General features: G+C 43.6%; 1 protein-coding gene across 4 annotated transcripts in view; it reads right to left on the bottom strand.

Annotated features, from left to right (window-relative positions):
- FAM107B (family with sequence similarity 107 member B) overlaps positions 1-24,976 on the bottom strand; it is a 118,273-nt gene that overhangs the window by 56,300 nt on the left and 36,997 nt on the right. The window contains exons 1-2 of one of the 4 annotated variants that reach the window (XM_021531017.3): positions 1,891-2,045; positions 108-224 (exon numbers count right to left, since the gene is read on the bottom strand). The exons of 1 other annotated variant lie outside the window; for it this stretch is intronic. The gene's annotated coding sequence lies outside the window, so the exon portion shown is untranslated. Of the gene's footprint in view, positions 1-107; positions 225-1,890; positions 2,046-24,976 lie in introns of those variants that run through there. 2 more of the 4 variants (XM_085569590.1, XM_085569589.1) reach the window with 2 other exon arrangements.

Below are 24,976 nucleotides of genomic sequence, written 5' to 3'. Positions count from 1 at the left end.
CCACTTCAGCAAACACGCTGAGCAGAGCCACCACACAAATCAGGTTGGGAAGGAGAGTGAATGTGAGAAAGATCTCCCCTGCAGCTGCCACGGAGCTCCTCACTTACCCAGTCGTGCAGGGGTGGTGCACGGTTCAACACGGTCTCAAACCCTTTAAATGCTTGGAGGTGAACTGGACTTCAGAGAAACTTCTTAATTTTGAAGAGAGAAAAAAGATGCTAAGACTGAAAAAGAAGGAAGAGAATAAATTAAGGGATATGAGATCTGAAGCAGAAAGGAGAAATCAAGTGGGAAAATATCATGAGGACCTGATGAGATGATTCTCCCACTTCTAACTTTTGGGAAGTATCAGCATGCCATTTTAATTAACACTACTCAAGTGCTGAAGAAATATAGTGACAATATTCTTGAGCATTATGGACACCAAAGTGACATTTCACCTGCCAAAACCATCCCTGGCAAAACTCCACCATCATCAGTGGAACTACACCAAGCGTGAAATTGGCCTACAGTTGCATTAAGACAGAAAAGGCTTTGTTTCAGGAGATATGGGACATTTTTGGTTCTTTATAATAAAGCTCAGCAAACAATTGTTTATTGTCCCCAAGCAAATATCACTGACACCAAAAAAGCAGCCATCACATTCATAGCACACACTGTCTCTCCATAGGAAAACATCAATCAATAAAGCAACAGATTCCCAGTGTCCTGTTCATATCACAAGGAAATTAAAGACAGTTTAAATGCCTTCCAAATTGCCCACCAGATCCAAAAGCAATCATTCTCATTTCCAGCAACATCCTTCTACAGTCCTCTGCCAAGTCAACGAAAGTTGAATGTCCTGAGTGGTGCTACAGGACTCAGTGCACACACAGATGTACCACAACACTGAGCAGCTCCACTTGCCAGAGTTATTCAACAATACTCCCACCATAAACTATACCCTGCGACCACACTGCCCTCACACAGAAACATCTTTTCCTCCTTTTGTTACATTTTGGTTTGGCCATATGAATTCTCAACGAAATCCCACAAGTTCACATGTTTCTGTCTTTCTCCCGAATTTGCCACAAGCATGCCCTGGGCTTACAGGGCCAGATTCTGCTCCAATGCCAGCCACAGCCGTACACCACATTTGCCTAGTATCAATTTATGCCAGAACTCATTGAGCTATGAAAAAATTCAGTGGCTGAAGCAAACAAGTAGTTCAGGCACACAGAGCTCTGCACCCCTTCCCCTTATGCACCCCCACAACGCGTTTCTCCATTTCCCTGGCCAGCTTCGCAGCCTTTTAAGCCAATGCCCAGGAAAACCGGGACATTTGACTTCCCGGGGTCCGGGAGGGAAAGTTTGACAGACCCAGGTGGGAGCGGTGGGAGCACAGGAGCAGCAGCTCCTCGGGGCTTGTCCCGCTCCCAGCTTCTACTCGGTTTAAAGATCCGTAAGAAGACATCCACTGCCCACACCAGAAGTTCAGCTGCTCTGAATGCTCATTTTACGTATAGGAAAAAAAAAAATATTTACCATTTTTATTTGCTTTTCCAACTCCTCTCCCCGTCCCACTCCCCCAGTCCTGCCAGCCTGCACCCGCGGTGCTATGGGGCGCTCCCACGGCTGCCAGAGTCACCGAGGATCAAAGCTGCCCACACGAACACCCGAACACCCCACGGACACACGAACAGGGACCGGCAGCACACCCGGGCACCCTTTTTGGTTCATGCAGAGCCACGACGAACTCCCCGTGTTTCCCTTCCCGAGGGAAGGCGCGGTGCCCCCAGCAGCGACCCGCCGCTCCCTCCTCTCTTCCCCGGGAGCCGCCGTCCCTCAGCGCCCCGGGGCTGGGATATCCCGCGCCATCGCCTTTGTGTGCCGAGCAGACACAGCACCTACCTCGGCGGGGCGGCTCTGCCCGCCCGGCAGCGCGGGGGCCGAGGGCAGGAGGAGCTGAGAGGGCCGAGAGCAGCGGCCGCCGCCCGCCCGCTGCCGCGAGTGCCCGCCCGGCCCCGCCACACGCGCGGACCGGCCCGGCCGCGCCTGAGGGGAGCGGCGGGGCGGGCCGGGGGCGGGCCCCGCGCTGAGTCACCGCCGCGCCCGCCCCGCCGCCTCCTTTGTTGTCAGGCGTGGAAAAATCCGGGGTGCCGGGGATGGCAGGGGGGGAAATCCCGAGGGAAACGGGGGAAAAACTGGGCCTGTGTGGCGGTCTGTGGCCGGGACGGACATCGCGCGTGGGGCAGCCGCGGGTGTTCTCAAACTCCTGCCGGGGCTCACCTTCGGGAGCCGCCTCATTCCGTGGAAAAGAATTCCCAGCCGTGCCTGCCTGTAACTTTCCCGAGGGGTTCCTTCCCGTATCCCTGTCCCTGTGGATGCTCTCACCGTCCATTCTGTAGGAATTAAGGTCCCCATCCAAGTTAAGGGTCAGGAGGTCACGGCCAGCCGGCCAGCACGTGTTCAGCGTACCCAAAATCTGTCTCCGAGCGAGCATTATACGATGGGGAAAAGAGAAAGAATCTGGGACACGGCACAGTGTGCACAGACTCCCCCAAACAAAGACATTTGGGGATGAGGTGTATGTTTACACTGCGGTACACACTGGGATTAAATAGATTTCGTTTGTGTATTTATCACTGGGATTATTTTGCGTTTCTTCGAAACAGATGACTTGAGTCACAGCACAGCCACTGGAGTCACCTCAAGGATGGAAAGCTTCAGCCTGATCTGAGGAGCTCAGTAATTTGAGGACCTAAGCATTCAGCATCCCTTGGGCTGTGGTGACAGACCTTTCCCCTGGAAAACCCCCAGCCCGAGGTCCCAGCAGGGACAGTGTTGGGTGCTCAGTAGATGGTGCTATTTCCACCGAATTTATCCTAAATAACCCTCTGCCCCAGCATGGGAATGGCAGCGAGCGAGTTGGAGAAACACGTTTTCTGGGAGGCAGGGCTGAAATCCTGGTACGTACTAAAAGCCTGTTCAGGTCTTGGTGTGCAGCTGTTCTTCCACTAGGAGAAACCTTGGAAATAGATGAAATCCAGGGCACCAGTGGCCATTTGTCACATGTGGCTCAATTCAAGCCTGCTGCCAAACACCTGCATACACAATCAGAGCTGTCCTGTGAAGAAATGAAATGTTAAAAAATACTAAATGCTCCTTCAAAAGCCCCCCGTGACATGCCGATCTGGGCAACCATTTGTGTTGTCCATGTTCACGGTGTCAGCCGTGGCAATAGGCAGCCTCATTCCCCAGCACTCTTTCCTTTACAGAAGTGTTATGAGATATAGTTGTTCTATATGTGGTGCTCATGGATACTGTATGGAGAAAACCCCATAAAAATTGATTCTTTTTAAATACATATGGTAAAATGATGTGCCTGGATGAACGAGACAGTATAAATATTAATTAGTTCCCTGGTCTGTGAGCAACCCTCCATCTGAAGCATGGGAGGGGGAAGTAGTTTATGGCCAGAAAATTGCAAACAGCAACGAAATACAATTAACTGCAAGGCCAGCAGAAGGCTGGATTTCCCTATCTTTTGCATTCTTGACCTTACAGACCTCTCCATATAATTTCTGTATGCAAGCCTTAACAATTTGTATTCTAAGGACACTTAGTAGTAGCCCTGATCAAGACTTTTTATCTCTTTTGCCTTAGACACTGCACAGGCACTTGTCCCTGCTCTGAAATCTGACACGTTACCTCAGTGTTTCCCAACTCTTCCTTGGTTCAGACAGGTATTTTGTTGTGATATGTACAGCCTTCCCAGCAGATCCTGCACATCCACACCTTTAAATGGAATTTAACACTTTTCTGAGGCAAAATTACCAAAAAACTCTGTGTCTCTTGCCATGGCTTGTCAAAGGAGCATGGACATTTTTCATGGTGTTTTGTTCCAGAGTTACATTCACTTTAAGTGTGTGGTTATAGAGCATCATTGGGAGATGTAAATTTAGCAAAGTCCATACACATACAGAATTATCTTGTGCTTTGTGAAATTACTGTAATGCTGTGCAGCCCCTAAGCTGCCATGGCTGTATCCAGACGTTAAAAATATTGCTAGACAGAAGAAAGGGGAAGGGGAAAGGGGAGAAAGGGGAAGATTCTGGAGGGGCAGAAAGTTGAAGCAACTCACCAAGGACACACCTGAAGACCAGCAATGGCTGAGATCAACCTGTTATCCTGTTGTCTTAATTCCTCACTTGGTGCCTCATAAAAGACAGTGGTCAAATGATAGGTCTGAGTCAAACATCTCACAAGCAATTTAAGGGGTAAATTGAGTCATCACATTGCCTGGCTTTAGTGCAAGAGCTGCCTGGTACCTCAGACCCCTGGCGGGGAAATGAGTCAATCCAGCTCAGATGCAGCCCCTAAGAGAGGAACACACCAGTGGTCAGCATTGTCTCCCATCTGTGAACCACTCAGATTCCTGGAATTCCTCTCCTTTCTTTAAGGCACTTCGTATATGCCTCTTGACTTTTGACCACATGAAAATTACAGTCCATGGTTCACGTGATGAAGAAAAGTGGCCACAACTGCATTTTACTCATGACAATCCTTCTCTCCCTGACACTGTGGGTACTGAAACTCTAGAAAGCACTCAAAAAGCCTCAGGGATCTTCCTAGATGAAAAATAATATATAAATGTAAAACATTACCGGTTTGTTTTCAATTAAAAGCAGTGTGTTGGAATAAAAAAAATAATAAACTGGCTGCACTTTAGACAGAATGATTTACTGGAAATACTTAATATTTTAAAAATTCCCTTCTTGTTAATATTATAGCCAAGAGTGCGTAAACATTCTATCATATGAACATCACAGGACATTTGTAATATGTACTTTGGCATTCTGGTATCTCATTAATCAAGTATTATGTATTTTAATTGCCTGTTGCTGTTTGTAATTTTTTTTAGTCAAACTGAAGAAAATCATCCTTTAATTTAAATCCCTCTTTGTTAGGCAGGGAATTGCATTTTATGCTGTGCCTGCACCATACCTGGCCTTTGAGTGTTACCACATTATAACCTTAAATATTAGTAATAACAATTTTACTGTAACAGAAACAAAGTAGAGTATTTTACAAGGGCAGACACAAGTGGAGTCAGCTGCTGTGGGATTCCCCTTGCTTAGTTTTAGCTGTCTGCAAGCAGGCATTTCGCCTAAGCAGGTCATGAAGGCTGGGCAAGAGGTGGGTATCCTCAGAGAGAGATTTGTACCCTACCCTAAGTGTCTGTATTGGAACTGAACTGATTGCTTTGTAAGTGCTTCTGGTGGTTGTAAAAGGCAGTACCTGACCAGCTTCAGCTAGATGCCTTCCTCAGAATATCTTTAGCTTTGTGTAATTTCTTCACTCAGAGTGGCAAAATTCCTCCCTGTGTCCTCCTGCTCCCCTTTGCAAACAGGAGTTGAGTGCTGCCTGTACACCAGGATTTTTATTCCATATAATGTGGGGAAGCACTTACTTGAATCCCAGGATGCTGTGGTTTTCTTTATTCCTCTGTAGTTGCTTTAAATGTAATTTTTTTCCCTAGGTTTTTAATTTAATAGAAGTAAATCAACGAGAATGCAGGTTGCTATGAGTGTTTTTCCATACCATAATTCTGCAGAAACATCAGTTAAGTATTTGAAGAAACATCTGCTATGCACATAGAAGAACATATATATAGGAGCTGAACAATATGACTTTGGAGCTTGCAGGGTTTTCTTTACACAAAGCCAGGGGCATAAAAGGGATTTCCTCCAAGTTTTCCTGTGTATTAATAATGAAGATCAGGATGCCACCTTTGCTTCCTCCCCTTCTGAACATACAGTGAAAGGAAATGGTTCTGGATCGAATCACAAAGAGCAGTGGAAAAAAACAAACTACACTCCACACTGGCACTCAGAAGTTTAATTATCCAGCACACTGCATCTTTATGGAAGAAGTAGACAGATAAATCCCATATGTTAATAGTTGGCCCCCTGGGGATGACCTTTGGCTGAAATATTCCATATAGTGATTAATGTTACACAGTTGGATCTAAAACATGCTCATTCCCCAGGCTGCAGAAAAAAAAAAAAAAAAAAAAAAAAAAAAAAAAAAAGGGGGGGATTTAATTTACCTTCCAAAAGCAGAATTTAATTTGATTACTTTTTTTGAGGCTGATTTTATCCTTGCCTGTAGTCTGAGCTCTGAAAAGCTGTTCTGCATTCCCTCTTCTAGGACTTAAGACCCAGCTTCTCATATTGCCTCCACTACTGACTCTCTGGGCAACCTGAAATAAGTCATTTTGCCTCGGGTTTTGGTCTAATAGAACAGAGAAAATAACTCTGACTTCCTTACTGACACCATTTGAACTTGCAGATAGAAGACACTAAGTGAGGTTCATCTTCAGATAAATTTTGATCTTGACCTCTAGAACCTCAAGGTCTCATAAGATTAAGTCAGAAAATTATAGATATGCTGGGATTGTGCTTTTCTGGCCACCTTCTCTCCTAATCTTGCCATTTTTATATGCCTTTGCTTCCCTTCTCATGCCATTATAGTGATCTTACATCATTGTAGTAATACAAACTGTACCCCTGGCACTGGCATAGGGAAGCAGGCACCAAAACCTCTGAGCCTACATGTCAGTTTGATCCTGAAGGACACAGCATCTGTGGAAAGGATACACATCCTATGTAAAATATGGATACACATCCTATGTAAAATACAGATACACAGGGCCTAGCATTCCATGGCACTGTTCTGGGGAAATCAGATCCTCAAACATACATTACAGATGGGCTCAGGGTTGTAATGCAGAACATTTTAACACTCAACAACACATCACTGGCATCCTCTGAAAGGCCAAAGCCTTGATATGCTGCAAGTAATGATACCATAATTCCTCCCCACTGGACTTCTCTAGAGTGATGTCTGACACAGAAAGCCTCATGCAGCTAATTAAGCCACTGCTAAAATTGCCACAGCCCTCAAGTTAGTTTAGACTGAGCCTGTATTCCTGTCAGCCTCTTAGATGAGATAAAGCAACAAAGCCTGATGACGGCTTTGATGCTGCTCCTGCTCCTATGGAGATCACGAGGAATTTTGCTTTTACTGGGCCTAAAAAGACACAGCCAGCTGTCTTCCCAGGGATGACACAGGAAAGTCTGTGAAAACACAGCTGTAATAGCTGGAGATGCAGAAAAACGTGAGACAAAGCCTCTGAGGAGGTCTGTCCCTGCCTCCAGCCAGGACACATCTGGACTGTTGTGCAGGCTGGGCAAATTTTTCCATTCCCAAGCTGGTTTATTTACCCAGGATGACAGGCTGTTAGCAGGCTGTACTTGGGATGGCCCTACAGCAATTGGAACAGACAATCTCATCTCATTTCCCACTACCAGAAATAATCAAGTGCTCTTTCCTTCACAAAAGGAAAGATGGGTATATATTCTCTGTGCTCTAAACCATAAAGTACATGGAAATTGCAAGGGACAAGTAACTTTATTTCTGTCTTTTGTGCAGTAATGATTGCACTCTGGGGACTTTCAATGGGCTGTGTACACACTTGCAGAGGATCAAACACATGGACCAAGACTCTACAGCATCTTCCATCACAGGATCTCAAAGTACTAGTTGAACCTAACAACATGTCCTGGTTTTGGCTGGGATAGAGTTAATTTTTCCTCCTAGCAATCTGATAGGAGGAAAATTAAGCTGATCAATGACCATAGTGTTTGCAGCATGCCCATCATCAGAATATATAAGCATGTTTAATTTAGAAATTATAAACTAAATTTTTAACTTCCGACCCTAGTTGAAGTTAATAAGAGAATTAGAAATCACCATGCCTAAAAATAAAGTGAAAAAAAGAAAGAAACCCACACCTGCTCACCTTTGATATCTAAAGCAAAAGGTTGACTCTCTAGGCATTGAGTTCCCTATATTTCTATGTGGGATTCCCTATGTAGAAATCCATGAATATAGGTTATGCTGTGCCAAGCAGAGTGTCTTGATCAAGCTCAGCATCTCAGACCTTCTGTGCAGCCTCTGCAGAACTGGTGGGTCCATGCCAAAATAGTTTTGAATGTACGAAAATCCCCTTGCATGGGCAGGTTAGTCTAATTTATCATAGCACAACAGTTGCTGAGCACCTAGAAATCCTTAATATAGCCAAGCTGCTGTGGTGTTCCATAATTTCCATAAATACAAAAAAAGCCACAGGATGGCAGATGATTTAGAGAAGTGGAAGGGATGATCGAGACTTCCAACCTAACACACTGGGCTAGTAGCAGCTCTGGGAACAGGAGTCAGTTCTCACTGTCCCAGCAACAGGCAGGTTGAACACTGGAGTGCATGTTCACCTCAGAACTGGGTCTGTGATCAACACATGGCATCTCCAGCTGGCTCAGGCCCATTTTAGGCAGTCACACCATAAAATTCTGCCTGGATTATCTCTAGTCCTGCATGCAGTTGGGACTTATGGGGTCATTCTTCCTATGGGGGGAAATTGTGCTAAAATAAGTTCAAAGTCTCTCTGATTCTTTCTCAGTGAGTCATTCATCATGGGAGTCTTCGTCCTCCAGACACATGGGGAGAACTGTGGGAAGAAGCTGAAGAGACAAAGTAAATGGAATAGAATCCCAGGGGAAAGCAGAGACATAGCTTGTGCTTCCAGCCATGGCTGAGAAGCTGGGTTGTGTATTAGTGTATTGTGTAAATCAAGAAAGAAAATATGGGGAATGCTGTATCAGAGCCTTCAGCAATGGGTAGTGAAGGCACAGTAGGAGCACAATAGGTCCATTTCAGCTGAATCAGTGTAGAATTTCAGCTGAGTCTCTTGTCACCAATTCTGCTACAAATAGTAATGGGGTAATGACAGCAAAGCAAGCGATTAACTGAAATAGATTTCAAGCTATTTTCCTGGTTTCCCACTTTAAATAAATCATTATTCTAACTCTTCATTTTTATTTTCTGGCCCCTGTGGTTTAGTAACCAGCTGGTATTCTTTATGAAGAAATCAGTAGGTTGATTGACACTGTGGCTACCCTGCACCCTCTGAGGCTTTCTTATTGACTGACCATATCTTAGATAAGGTTGTCAGTAAATTATAGCTCTGCTTAAGAGCATCTGCCTTAGGGCTGCTCTCTCCTCATTATAAATCCTGATCTAATCCTGCACATCTCCTCAATTATTGGAGAGTACAATTCAAGAAGTGGCTTCCCCAGTGAACGTGAAATGAGATGAACTATTCCTACATAATGTAAACATGACTACTCAAGAGTGAAGCTAAGCATTTTCTGGCCAGTCTCCTTCTGGTTTTCATGTGGTTTCCAAAGGAAAAAAAAAACATATCACCACTCCTATTAATGTTGACTCTTATTTCACCACAGTCAGTTCTAAAAATCAGTTTGAAAGTTCTACCTGTCAATAGAGTTACTTGTAAGTATTTCTATCTGCAAGAACAATATGTATGACAATTCAGATGACAACCTTAAGAAAGGTATTGGGTAAGTCACTTTAGAGTCCTCAGCCTGCCACAGAAATCCTTGGGAGATGCTTCATGGGCATGCCAAAATACAGAAAAGACATTTAATTTATGAGATCAATGAATATGAGAGAGCAAATGGAAAAGGGACAAGCTTATCTTAACATCTTTTTGTGTTTGGCAGATAAATTATGTTCTGGATTGTTGGATGAATTTCAACACATCAGTGCTGGTGGAGATAGTCCATCTTACAACTCTGTGAACAAAAGGATCCCATTTGTGGAGTCATCCTATTATACTGAATAAAGGGTGAGTAAAGGAGCCTGTTAGTGCTCCTGTTGGATCAATACCTGATCCAGGTTCCAGTAACTGAGATAATTACTGTCACTTTCTGTGGTTTTACACACACACCACAGCACCCAAGTCCAGCTTTGCAGGTCCTGCCTGAGCTCTGGCCTGTCTTGAACCTCACCTTTTCTGAGAACCCTTCCTCTGGAAAAAGCCTTGCATTGCATGTTGACTTTATGCAAATATAAAAACAATGTTTGAGCACTATTAAATGGGTGACTTTACAGCTTCGTATTTTCACCAGGATAAATGGGAAGAAACAGGATTTATTTCATTCAGGGAAAAATGTGCAATTAGGAGTTAAATTAATGGAATCTGTAAACCCACACCAAGGTTACATGGCAGTTTGACTCAACATAACATTAATGACTTATTCTAATTATGCATTAATGTCTTGGATTATGTTTATTCCACAGCATTTCCTTTTGTGTAAGAGAAGTTTATTGTTCAGCCAGCTCCAAATAGAGAGTGAATTTTGACGTCTCTGGTGGGAAATCAACAATCTGTCTCATTGCTGCTGTCATCTATGTGAGCTGTTTGCTAGGTCATTAATTTGTGCCGAGCTAGATTGGGATGTCAGAGAATAAAAGAGGAACTCTCATTCCAGGGCATGGTGGGACTACACACAGATCATCCTTCCTCAGGCCAAGGAAACACTGTCTGTCCTGGGACAGGCCTCAGGATCCTCTTGGGAACCTTTCTTGGGCTTCCTACTGATCAATCATAGTATAAAGACATAAAAAATCTGTAAAGAGTGGCTGCATTGCTCAGGTTAAAAATCTGTCATAACCCATATACAAGAGTAAATTCCCAAGGAGTACTACAAGAAAAGGGCAAACATACATGATGCAGTCAGAGTCTCTAGATACTCAGCCTCCTGAACTGACTGCACATTCCTACTAATTTCTACAAATAGATAACAATTTCTAGATACAACCCTCCATTGATCTTTTTTTTCCCTTGGACCTGTCCAGCCTCCCCTTAAATTCATGTGAGACTTTGGCAGTATCTTTTGGCAAGAAATTTCAAAGCTCAGTAATCTTCTCATTCTGCACTGGTTAGTAAGGTCTTTTTGTAGATGTTAATCACTATCACTTAGTACAATTTTTCCTAAAGGAAACATTATCCTATGGTCAAGGGAGGCAAATTTCTATAGGCTTCTCTAGTGTTAGATCTCAGCAGTATTGTTTAACCCAAGCCCCCTCAAAATCAGCAAGAGATTCTTCATTTTAGTTAGGTCCACAATTCCTAGCTGACTGGAAGAAATAGTCCAAATTACAATTTAGTCAAAGTGAGGTTTCACCTCTCCCTAAGTACCCAGTATCCTTTATTGCAGTTCTGGTTTTGTAATCCTGCTTTAGTTTCTAGCAGGATTCATCAAAATAATAATGTCACTTCAAAAAAAGCTACAGAGTGTTTTTTAAGGAGAGATGAAAGGCTGAATTTTGAGTAGAGCTGCTCCATGAAAAACAATTACCAAAACAAATAGGTCCAATAAAAAGCCCTGCTCTCATTTACATGGCTACAGGACTCAACTTGCTAAATTGTGTCCCCTTTAATCAAAGGATTTAAATCTGAGTTATCTCCTTGTAATTCCCTCAAATTTATGCCATTTGTATTCTGATTTTGATCAGCTGGTTTTTTCTGTGTTATTAACTAAGGCAGAGGCACCCTGTAAATACAGCATACTTCAGTGCACTCCCTTATTTATGTACTTACAGATAACTTCAATATTTCCCCAAACAAGATGTGCCACTGTGACCCATAGAGTCAATACATATTGCATTTGCATTCTTTTATAATGCAAGGCAGTTGTAGAATTACGTACAAATAGACCTCGGGGGCCTGACCTCCCAGCTGTATTAAATAAATCCCCTTAGCACAAAGGAGGAAGAAAGGGAAACAAAGGGCTTCCTGCTGGCTTTTCCTGGAAGCACAGAAGTGAAATAATTCACTTCAGTGTCCTATGGAAATAAAGGATGGTTAGAAAACATCAGAAACCAATCTTTAGAAAAATACAGCTTAGAAGTGAGAGAATGAACAACTTGGCTGTAGAGAAGAGTGGAATTTTCCCAGTGTATTTACTCACCATCATGGCCCTGCAGAAAGCATTTAGTCTTTACTCAGACTAAATGTCCTTGAGCTGTGGAAATCATAAGGGGAAAGTGCATCACTTGGATGGACATAGTTACAGAGTGGGTTTTGGCAGGAGTTTATATAAACTCCTCTGAGAGGAATTATACTAAGTTGCAAATTTGTCTTTATTGGTAGACATACAATGCTCAAGCTGACTCTGATCTGATAAAAACAGCTGTTCAGACATAATTTCTGTCCTGCAAAATATTTAAACAAAAACTTGAAAACAATTTTTTTTTCAGTTTAAAATCAAACATTTTTTTCAGAGTTTGTTCATGTATTAAGCAAAACCAACATGCCTTCCTAAAACTTTAAACAAATATTTCTATTTAGTCTAAAAACCTGTTTCTAGAGGAAAATAAATCTTCTTTTGGAAATACCAATGCTCCTAGCAAAACTGATGTTAGACTTAGGGTGATCCTGGGCAGACCCTGTAATGTGGGTGATTCTGTTTTTTATTCCTTATGGAAGTTTCCTATGCATTAAAGCCTGGATAAATGGCATTTCCATTGTCTGCAACACCAAGTCCTCCCCTGTGTGACTCTCACTGTCTGTATTCCCTGGACTTAATGGCAATGGAGGGATATTTCATTCACCTCTTATGATGACTGGTGTTTTTCCATATGTTCATTCCCAGAAAGAGACAGAATGGAAAAAATCAATGTTGGGTTTTTTTTTTTTTTTTCTGTTTTATTTATGTGGTAACAGAATAAATTTTGGAGAGGGAAGCTCAGTAGTGCTTACTGATGGCCCCTTGGTTTTGTCATTGTCATTGTCCTGGTCTCACAGCATCCAGAGTGGAGGCACACATTTTGTTAGCAATTAAGTGAATGGGAAAAAGCTGGCAAAAGTGTTCCCTGTGGCACGTTTCATTTCAGAGACCACTGAGATCAAGGGATCAGAGGGAGCCAGCCAAAGCTTAGCATGTGTCCCCAGCCCTCCTAGGACCTGCCACATCTTGCATACAAACATGGTTTTACCAGTCAAAGCCCTGAACCTGGGGCCCTGTTTGCATATGACAGCATATGCCAGATTTTTGTTTGCAGAATCCAAAGTGGGGATGATGGGGATATAATCAAAAGTCCCTGACTGGGAAGTGTTACACAAATGGTTCTGGTTCTGGTTTCAATCCATCTCCTTTGTTAATCTTATTATTCAGGGACTACTTAGAGCCATCTTATGCTCATTTAAACTAAATACATAACCCAATTAAAACAATCCTGAGCTATTTAGATCTATGGAATTAGATGAAATTTCAGTGCTTCTGACACTTTAGATCATTCAGGGCTCTAGAGCATGAATATCTATATAATCAGTTTATCTTCTCCCATCTCAACCATCATTAATAAATTGTACATATGGCTTAGGAGATTGTCATATTTTATATATGACACAACAGTTCCAATTAATTTCTAGATTACTGGATACTGTAATCCCCTGGTACAGCTCTCTCTCTTGACTACGGGATACAGGACTTGGGTCTGCAAATCCACTTGGGTGCCTGGGATCATGGGAATGCTGAGTGCTGAGGTGATGGCAAGAGAGGACAGAGGAAAAGGGTGGAGCTGGGAGAATTTGGTCCATCAGCACAACAGCTTTCCTAGCAGAGCTGGAGTCTGACCAAAGGCCTGATGGCTTTTTTCTGCTGTAGGAAATATTCTGCTAACTAGAGAGTCCACAGTGGAAGGAAACAAAGAGAAGGGGGTAGTTAGATGAAACAATGAAATGTTGCTTTTCTCATCAACTGTATTTAAATCCAGCTGCAAGTTGATCTGTTTTGTTAGGAACAGGCAAGCAAGGTATTTCCAGGGGATTCTTGCAAGGTTGTGATTAAAAACAAGGAATATGCAAGAAATTAGAGTGACAATTTAACTAAAACAAGGGCAAGAAACTCATGGCAAAGGGAGCTCAGTAGATAATTCCATGCACAATTTGTTCCCTGGATTTTGTACTATTTATATTCACAAACTATTCATGAACAGATTGCAGAAATTAAAACAAACAAATGAGGAAACGTTTATTAATTATGGAATAATTGATATACAATATGTTATGAGTTAGGGATGATAATTCTTGGTCTCCAAATTGTATCAGCCAGGGCTGTGTGACTCATAATTTGCACAGTGTCCTTCTGTCACATGTGTCTGAAGGCTCTTGCAGGACAAACCTAGCACAATTCATCTGAGCTTTGATGTGTCAGAGTGGGGACCTGGTGGAGCTGGAGAAGGTGCAGAGGAAGACAGCTGAAGGCAAGGGGATGGAGCAAAAGGCTGAAACTCAGCTGCAGTTTGGAGAAAAGGCAGCTGAGCAGGGATTTGACTGAGGTCTGCCTGCTCACAAAGGTTCTGGGCTATAGGACAAAGCTATCCGTGCATCCCTCAATGCTATAGCAAGTACAGCAACACAAGAGCTGCTTCTTGGGGGGAAGCTGAAGCACTGCTGCCAAGGGTGCTCTGCCTGAGGACATGACAGCACCAGGGAGGCAGCCAGGCCTCCCAGGCCATTCCATGATTCTATGACACCATCATAGACTGGCCCACCTTGGTTTTGGTTTGAACAATCCATGTCAGATCCCACATCCCACATCCAAGCTCATGGGCTTGGACTGCTACGTGGATTCTTTGGCACTCACTCAGGAGCTGGGCTTTCCAACATCCCAAGTGCCATGGCTTAAAAGTGGTAGGATGAGCAGAATTTTGCTACTTTTATGATTAGAATGAAAGAACCTCACAAAGGCAGTAAATCTGATAGAATTTTTGTAGGCTCAGCTATAGAACATTTCTGTGCTCATCCCTTTGGTCAGTAGCAGATATCAAGGGCAAGGAGTTAATTTAATATCATACAGCTCTACACAATGTCTTTTACCTTCTCAGCTTTCTTTCCTGCTTTCCTGACACAGCTTTAAATTGCTTGAAGGTACTTTTCTTTCTCACCCATGCCTTCTCCTTTCCCTCCTCTGTGCCCTTTCACACTCTGAATATGCATTTGAACCTGAGAGATCCCTGCTATGAAACAGGGCCTTGACTTTTTCATTCCTTTTTAAAAATACTTTCTTCTTTTGTACCTACAAATTACTGTAAGTGTAGTTTTCTGTCCTCAGTTATAGGGGAAGATAATTTGTGCCTCTTATGGGCACTGGTTCCTTTGTGCCCAGCTCTGGAAAACAAAATGCACCTGCAGCTGTGTTTCCATGGGTGAAAATTATAAGGATAATGCTGAGACAAGACTGGGAATTTTCCAGTAAGATGGATTTTTACTAGAAAACAAAGAAAACTCATACACCTGAGCTGAAGGGTTTCTATGGGAATTTTCACACCATTTTCAGCAACAATGGCATTTCTGGGAAAATCTACAGAACATGATAATCAGCTTGTCCTACCTCAGAATAGTGAAAATTCAGAATTTAGGACATTTTCTTAAGATGAGGGAGCCAGGTCAAATCCTGCTGTGCCTAATTGAGTTCTCACATCTACAATACATGTCCAGCATGTGAGGATACCAGTGCCTCCTTCTCAATGTTTTTGGTTGAGATTGTCTCACTCAGCTTTAGGAAGTCTCTGTTTCACTGCCTCAGCACTCACAGGACTTGGTAAGACTGAGGCTCACAGCTGGGCTCTCATTTAGACAGGGCAAAGTCAGGCCTCCCTTTAGACTGAAAGTGGTATAAAACTTTTCAGGTTCCAAACACATGCATCACCCTGTGCATCCCATCTTATTGAGGCAAACCCAAAAACGAGCTTTGCTGGTGTAGTTTATTTTTCAGAAGTCTGCTAATAACTATAAATAACTTTGAAATTCAGGCAGGGTTAGCTCAGATTGGCTGAGGTGCTCCATGAGTATGCTGTGGGCTTTTTTTTCCAGTAAGAGGATACACACAAGCATTCTTTTTCTCCATGTGAGGAGACAGTGCACATATTTTACCATCCATTTCCCTCTTTAAGGCTGTAATCACGTGAGAAAAAACCAGCTAGTCTATCCCCCAACAAATAGCCCTGGGCAGCTGTAGTGGAAAGAAACCTGGTAGTGGAGCCATATGAAGATTTTTCTGTGGTTCTACACTGGGCTTCCACTTCTCTTTCCATGCTCTGCATCACAGCTGAGGCCAAGGCAGGCAGTGAGACCTGTCTCTCATGGTCCTGCATCATGAATGGCCTCTCTTAGATTTAAAAGTTATAGTCCATATCCAGGACCAGGTACCAGAGCTCTTTCCCCCACTGAAGCTGCAAACTACAAACTAAGTCTGACCTACTTGTAAATATGGCAGTGAAAATCTTTGGTGAAAGGCACAAGGAGCTTGGAAGGACCTTTTTTTTTTTTTTTTGGTGTGTGTGGTAGGAGCCTCTTGCTTCTAAAGAACTGATTTGAACAGGAAGAACCTTAACTTAGCTGAGTCCTCTGAACTTCTTTGCTCAGTGACAGATGACATTTCTCAGCCTTGTCAGAAAAGAACACCACTAAATGGAAGCTCTGTCCCATTCTGCTTCATTAGAGCATAATGAGGCAAAATTACAGGGTTTGCTGGCACTGCTCAGGGATTGACTGTCCTCAAAGCCAGCCAAGTAAGAAAGCTACCAGCCCCTCCTGCAGCACCTGGCACGGGCTCTGGGGCAGTGCAGAAGATCCACTCAGGCTTTTTCTGGAATACTAAAGAAATCCTCAGTAGCCCCAAAGGGAGCAGGGGCAAACAGAGGAGATGTAGCAGCTGAAGGATGCTGGAGCAGAGCTGCTCCAGCACTGCTGTTCCTCAGGGCCCCATGTGCTGCAGGAATGCAAAGCTCTGCGTGGGCTGGGAGATTTATGCTCTTGACATTGGGGGGATTTCCTGGCTGAGAGCTGATTGCTTTGGACTGTGTCTCTGCTCTGAATTACTGAGACTTGACTGAACAGCAAACCTGAGGAAGCAGCAGAGCCAGAGATGAACGCTTGTCCTGTGTAAGATCCTGCTGGTTTAACCTCACTTGTCTGGGGGTGTGGAGCAAGAATTGTCTCTGTTTAATGATGTTTGCATTTAGTTGTCATTGAAGTGTCATTATAAGATGAGATTGGCCTCATTATGGTTGTTTTCTATTTTATGTTGTCCACAAGGCCCAGCAGTGAAGTATGTAGGAACAGAATAAAAAAATAGTGGTTCCCCAGTCCTCAACGAGGTATGGGATGTGCCAAGCCACAGATGGTATCTTTATGTTTTAGCAACCATCAGTCATTTCAGTGATTTTTATGAATTTTTTCATCAATGAACTCATGTAAACTGCTGGTAGTTTGAACATCCCATAACTCAACAAAATATTGTGGCAAAACCTCTCCTTTGATTTGTGCCTGCTGTTTGGCAGCACTATACCTCCTACACAGTATTCAGGTGTTGTGTGGGCTGTAGAGTAGTTTAATTGACAGAATGATATATTTGAGACCAACATCAGATGTGCAACTGTTCCACTTTTTGTTCATCTTGGACCACTGACCACCACACCTGAGGTGGAGCTCCCCATGGGGAAAGGACCAACGTGTTTGAAGGATCTGCCTGAGGTGAGATCACCTGAAGACACAGACATTCAGTCATCATCTTGAGGGCTCAAGAGCTTTGCTTTTATCTGTGTAACCCAGTGAGACACCCAGCAAAGGTTTGGATGCTCAAACAGTGAAAGGAAACACAAAAACAGGTAGACTGAAATACTCCAAAAGGAAAGGGAAACTGTGAGAAGAAAATGAGTGGCTCTGGAAAGATCTGGGGAAGACATGTACAGAGGTAGAGATGTCAGTGACAGATGGAGATGTCAGTGGGATGGAGGGAGGAAAAAGGAGCATAAGGTTCAGTAATTTGGTTTCTGCCTGTGATTTAGGTCTGTGCTTGCTATAGTTTGGTTTGAATGTGTACACAAAATAAAAAAAATCACAGATCATAAGAACGAGAAAACCTGAGGAAAACAAGGCACCTTCTGAAGGGACCTCCCGCTCTGGCCACCACATGATTAACAGAACCTTTATTAAAAGAACTGTCAGGCTTCAATGTGAACCTTGAACACCTATAGTTCATTCCTGTGGTTCTCTGAATGTTCAAACAAGACAGAAATTTAGAGTAACTTACTTGGGGAAGGCTTCTCCTCTTTCCCATGCTGCTCACATTGCAGCATATTGCTGGTATCGTTTGAAGTGTTACTGGCAAATAATATTGCTTTGTGCATTATAAATAGAAATCAGGCAGCAAATGGAATTAAATGTGGACTGAAAGGCACAAATTCCTGAGCAGAACAGTCTGTGTGTCTGACAGGAAATAGACAAACTTTGTTAAGTTTGCCCAGGAGCAGCCTAATTTGATCTTGGAGTTTTTTTTTTTTTTTTTTAAATGTGGTTTTACATTACTACAAAATGTAACATCTACATGAAACTGAAAACAAAGCCAGTAAAATAAGATCTCCCCAGGGCATTCCAAATTATTTAAACCTGAGCTTTTCCAGCATTCATGTGCAACAGATAACAGTAAACAGTAGGTTAAAAATATACAGCATTAGGGTCATAGAGGCAAAAAATAACAGCAGATATTTGTGAAGGACAGATTAGCAACAAATCCCTGACCTGGATCAAGTGTACCCTGATAAATTGACCCCAAACTGAGTGGGAATTGGACACTTTGGAAGGGAGAACCACCCTGCAGGAAGAGCTGCATAGGCTGAAAGGATGTGCTATCAAGAACTTTGTGAACTTCAGCAAGGACAAGTGTAGGGTCTTGAACCTGGGAAAACTCAATCCAGGAGTGCAGCAAAGGCTGGGACCAGCCTTCTTCTGTGGGAAGGGACCTGGGGGTCTTGGGGGACAGCAAGCTCAGGATGAGCAAACTCTGTGCTGCTGCTGCAAAGCAAGAAGAGGATGCTGAGCTGCATCAACAAGGGCAGAGAGGATAAAGTCATCATCCCACTCAGCACTTGTCAGGAATTCTGTGTTCTGTTTTGGTCCTCACATCAAAAAGAGGTGTGGACAGGCTAGAGAGGGTGCAGAGAGGGGCCACAGAGATGATCCAAGGACTGGGAAGCCTGTTGTATGAGGAAAGGCTGAGAGCTGGGTTTGTTCAGCCTTGAGAAAAAAAGGGTTAGGGAAGACACCCTATCACCATTCAGTATTCAAAGGATGGCTACAAAGAAGACAGGAGTCTCATAGAAAAGATGAGTTATTCCAGTTGGACACAAGAGGAAAACTTCATAAGGAAAAAAATCAGCCACTGAAAACATCTCAGGGAAGTGGTGGATTCCTCAACATTAGACACTTATAAGATTTCACTAGACAGGGTCCTGGGCCATCTAGACCATGCTTTTGCCAAGAGAAGCTGGATGACATGATCCTTGAGGTCTTTCCCAACCTGTTTTCTGTGATTCTAGGTTCCTATGAAATTCCAGTTCTTTAAGTTATGTAAAATATCAACTGTGCTGCAATTCTGCAGTGTGCTGGCAGGGAATTGCACCCATCTTTCAGGATTTTCCATCAGGTTCTTAACTACAGAGGTATCTGTAACATAAAATATGGGGCAGATAAACTTCTTAGCATCTGCAGTTAATTTTTTAATATGTTGATTAATTTTATGGTTTTTTTTTAAATTTTGCTTCCAGTTGCAACTTTCATAAGAACATTGTGGACATTTTTGGTGACAATTAGAGTGAAGAATGTAAAGTTTCCACAGTATGTGTCATTTTCTGCTGGGGTAGCAAGGTCTTTTGGAATATTAGGATTAATCTTTCCTGCTTCCTGGCTCCTAAAGATAGCATCCAAGCTCTCCCCTAACTTCACTGCAAGTTCATTCCACAGCTAAAAGCTCTCCTTATCAAATATCTGTTTGTGCCCCTCCCTACCTTCTTCCTCAGTTTGCTTCCTCTTTGATATTTTAGAACAATTTTTAGCCACCCTGACAGTTTTCATGTCAATACTCAGCATCACTGAGTTGCAAGAATCCAGTCTGGTAACTGCTAACTGGAGGTTCCCTCTATAGGCATCTTTGGGGCTTTTTGTAAAGCCCCAAAATCAAAATATGTTGGATTAGAATAACTATTAATAACTTGGAACATTTTCATTTTCTTCATGAGATTTACATCAGAGGTCTCTTGGAGAATGTATTTCCTCTGAAAACAGAGAAGCCCCTCTTTTCTTTCCAGTTCTGCCAGAAATTCAGGAGGAACCAATGTCACATTGTTTTTCTGGAAAAATCTATTGCAAACTCTGCCGGAAGAGGAAATGCTGTGTGTACACCCAGGGAGGTACAGAGAGATCTGAGCTCTTTAATGTAGCTGGGCATGAGCCTGCCCTGATCTGAAAGCCGAGCATTCCCAAACTCCTTGTGTTTGCAACTAAGGTGCTCCCATTTTCCCCTTTGTGTAACAAAGGAAGAGGCACTGAGTGCTGGCACCCAGCAGGGGAGCATCGCTGTGGCACTGACATCACCAACAAGGACTGGGTCATGCTCAGAACTCTGCTGAGTCAAAGAGGGTCCTGTGAGATCCAAGCACCTGGAGTTTATTCCATGATCACTGCCCAGATTGCTGCACACAATCCCACACTGAGGCAAAGCTCCCATTGAACTTCATTATGCAGGATGAGGATATGAGTGAGATGGAACTGAGGAAACACTTTAAGAACAAGAGACCTTTAAAAGTATTTTAATTCTAATTCCTTGCTTTAAAGCTGTATCCGTGACCTACGGTGATAATTTATGCAGCATGGTGGTAGTAAAAGTATTGTGCAGTCAGTGTGATATTGCAAATGGGAATTTAATAATTGCTGATTATTTTAGAAATGTTGTCTTGTAAACAAAAGACATAGGAATAAGTGATAATCAAGGGTGAAAGAATTACTGCTGTTGATTTAAAAGCTTGCTGAGGTAGATTGTAAATCCCAAAGCCAGAGCATTTCTTTTAGCAAATAAAAATACAAAGAGAAACAGACTGGTGGAGACTTGTTTGAACAACTGGCAGGCAAGTAGCAGTAAATCATGCAAAAAACATTTCCTATACTTACCCTTTTAATAAATTAGGTGTTGTTTGTAAAATAGCTTGGGAGAACATGTTAACACAGAACTGCTAGCTAGATAACAAGCCAAATCCATCTCTGCATTTCAGCCCAGTTGCACCAGGGATGAATTTGGCTGTGTGTCTCTACAAACATGAATCAAGCTGTTTGCATTTTGTCATTACACTATCCCTGACCCAAGCGTATATATTTCCTTGGCAACAGCAATTAAAAGCCTGACAAAAACACTACACATTATCTGCATTGTTTTTTCTTCCTTAGCAAAAGTTGTATTTTCCCACTCCTGCCCCTCCCTAAGTAAGGAAGATTAAGGGGCCCATCCAGTTTCCTGTGAAACTGAAGATAAAAATTCTTCTGGTTTTGACAGCAACAGCAGTGCTTTCTTCATTTAGTGATAATTTATTTGATTGATGGCTGAGTCCCAGGCAGCAGTCCCAGCTCTGTTGGCTCTGTGCTTGGCTTATAAAACTTCTCTTGTCCATGGCCATGTCCATTCTCTTCCAAAGAAAAGAGGAAGGCTGATGCACTGGAAGCCTTCTGAGTTCCCAGGTGTCTGGGGAGATGGCATCAATTAATAGGGATTTCTTTGAGATATCATCAAAAGGAGAGCTGCAGGGTATTTTGGGACCATGTTTATATATTTAACCAAGAGAGTCACCATATCCCTCATAGGTTTATTCTCTATGGAATATTTTGATGTATTTAAACCCTCTTCCAAACCCTTATCAGACTTCTTTTCAGGATTCAGTGCAATCCAAGACTAAATAAAGTGTATATCTAGTAATTGCAGGAATTTCCATAATGGATTTTCTCAGCTAGGTATTCCAATTAGAATGAAACAATTTGCATGTGCGTCAGTTATAATGTACAAAATAATATTTAGTGGGCAACAGCAAGCCTCTGCTCAGAGCAGTACAGATGCCAGTCCCCATCTTTAAGGAATTTTCCATGCAAATAACTTTAGTCCTGTCAAATTATCTTTTCAGAGGGAACCCAATGAGTGTTTCAGAGCTGGGAGATTACCAGAGTCATCACATCCACTGCAGTCAGTGGTTCAAAGAGAAGACTGCTGTTATTGGCTGCATCTGAGAAACCCACCAAGGTGCCCTGTGAAGTTTTTACCTGACTAATGGTAAGAAAAATAGTGAGAGGCAAAAGCAAAATGTTTCCCTCCTGCTTTGTGTGTTTGCATGGCAACATGATAACCCCACTGCCAGAACCAGCAGCTCTTTTCCATTAGCAAAAGTAAGCAGTCCTTACCAGCACACCGAGAAAAAGCCCAAATCTGCTTTTTGCAGCTTCTGAGAGACAGGCTGTGGGGGAGTGAGGAGGGGGGGTGTATTTTCCACATCTGTTTCCTCCATCCACCTCTGGTTTGCTGCTGCAGGGCAGGAAACACATTGCTCCATGCACCAGCTGCTGACCCCTCCGGGAGCCAGCCTGGGAGAGGGGCTGGAAGTCCTTCACACTTCATCTGGTGGAGCTCTGAAAACATGGATTGCTCTTAAAGCCAGCCTGACTTGCTGTGTCAGGCAGCAGTCTGTTTACTTTGGGTATAGTAAAGAAAAAAGGAAAGGGCAAAAATAAGTCAGTGAGGGGAAGGAGAAACAATGAAACCTGGCCTTACCAGCGGTGTTTCGGTAGCTGTGCATGTCAGTGTGAGGAGCTGGCTCCACACATATGCCCTGCCTGTCCTTTCACACTGACCTGCAGATCAGCTCTGCCAAGAGTTCCCTTATTGCCCACTTTTCTCGGCTTCATAAATCTCCTTCAGGATGTCCTCTGTGTAAGAGGAGCCACATCCCAGTCTTTCCTGCTGTGAACAAGTCCCTAAAATCTATCACCTGACTGCAACACCTTCCCTGTCGAACCCCAAAGACCCCAGTCCCAAGGCAAGGTTGTCCCCTCTCTGCCCTTTCCCCCTGAAGCTCCCCTTTAGCCTTTACATGCTTCAAGCACTGGCAGCCGTGTGACATCCGAAAATGATCTGCCAAAGAACTCTCCCACTTGCTCCAGTACTTCCTTGGGGCATGTGGCTGTTGGAACTTGCAAGGGTGTTTGCCATAGCAAGAATGTGTCGCTATTTCTAAGGCTTCAAAACACAAAGATGTTGTTCTTCCCCACCCATCCTCTCCTGACAAAGAATGTTTGTGAGCAAGATAAACACTTGTCATAAAAAACTTGTCATCTCTTTTCCCAGTAACCTCTCGGCATCTGGCCCCTGTCTTTACTGCAACGAGATAAGTTCCCTTCCTGATTTCATCCAGCTCATTTTCACACTTTCCAAAACTTGAAGCTTGCACACTGACAAACCCTTGAGACTGATAGAGAATAGCCTGTGTTAAGCAAAAACACCAGCCAGGTCTTCACTGTGCAACAGCCTTTCCCAGAGTCTCCCACAGCATCTTATCAAGTTCAGCAGAGGCCAGGGTGTCATTTCAGAGGTCAGCTCTTCAGCTTGGGCCTCCCAATGCACTTGGGAGGGATCCTACTGAGGCTGACTCTCTCTTTAGCAAGGGAAGGGAGACAAAAGGGAAAAGAAGTTGCAATTCTAAGAGATTTCTAGGTCTTGCAGCAGAAATGAGAAGGCAACACTGCTTTGTACATGCAGAATACAATGGATTCCTCTGTGAGACAGGCAGAGCATGCAAAGTTGTGCCCCTCTCAGATGTGCACAGGTACCCATGGCTGGGTCACAGGGAGGTTGTGCAAGGAGGAGAGTGGGAGATGCCAAGAGCAGTAGCAGAGCAAGGACAACACGAGGTGCTCAGAGGTGACATCGTGACTCCCTTCGACATTTGTCACGTCATAAGCAAAAATCAGTCCGAGGCAGCGCTGTCTGTCCCACACTGGGGAGGATGTGCCTTTGTGTTCACCTCACCCTCACCTTTTAATCCCCAGCATTCTCCTTAATGAGGCGTGCTTAGAATGCTCAGCAGATCCGTGTGCAAGTGAATCCCTGGGGTGCACAGAGCTGCAGGGTTTAGCGTGGGGTGTTGATACAGCTCTAGGATTATACACAATTAGACTGTCTAGCCCACATTCAGCAGGAATGTGGATGGGGTGAGGATTACCAGCTGGGAAATCAGATATTCAGTGAGAGGGTTGGCAGCTGGGTTGGGGCAGGAGAGGAAGCCAAGTGGAAATGTAAGAAATCATGGAATAAATTGCCACCAGGGCCGGATGTATTGTACACTCTCAGCTTCCTTGCAATGGCTGTTCCCCTGTTTTTGTGCAAAAGCTCAGCCCTTTGCAGTCTCACACATCTTTCCTCCTCCAGACCATTGTTAGCATGGAAAGTGGCATTGCTTTCCATTAACATTGGGTCAGTGATACACAAATTGGACAATGGTCACAGAATCATGGAGTTCTTTAGGTTGGAAAAGACCCTTAAGATTATCAGCTCCAACCATTAAGCCAGCAAGGTAAAGTCCACCATTAAACCATGTCCCCAAGTGCCACATTCACATCTTTTAAATAATTCCAGGGATGGTGATTCCTCTTGGTTCATGCAGAGGGACTGTGGCAGAACAAAACCTGAACCCAAGTCCCCAGGATGTTTTTCTAATCCTTGGACTATACTCACATCCATGGTTCTTTCCTTGCAGTCACCTGGAATGTTCTTATAGAAACAGAAATCAGAGCCATGATCTATTTGATGTGCCATAGCACGTGCTTCTCATGCTGAAAACAAAAATGTCATTCATTCATTCATCCTGATATTCCCTGCAGTGGTTCCCAAATCTACCCCTGCACCAGTGCTGACTGAAGAGATGCACAGGGAAGGTGACTTGTCCCTCCTCAAGCTCATGCACAGAGATGGTTTTTCCCAGAGGAAGCAGATAGAGGTGTGCTCTGGGGACACTGAGTGGCCCTGCTGGGATGTGGTGGGCACAGACCCCCTGGGAGGATGGCCCTGCTCTTGCTCCTTTGTGCTGGGCTGTGCTTTGCCTGGCACTGCTGTTCTGAAGGCAGATGGTCCTGCAGCTTGTTGCTTCTTGCAGTTGGGCTCTGCCAGCCGGAGCAGACGGATCTGAGGGGCCTCAG

Source organism: Lonchura striata, chromosome 1A (assembly GCF_050655825.1).
Source record: "Lonchura striata isolate lonStrDom1 chromosome 1A, ASM5065582v1, whole genome shotgun sequence".
Taxonomy (NCBI): Eukaryota; Metazoa; Chordata; class Aves; order Passeriformes; family Estrildidae; genus Lonchura; species Lonchura striata.
This window is presented reverse-complemented; position numbering and strand designations above follow the sequence as displayed.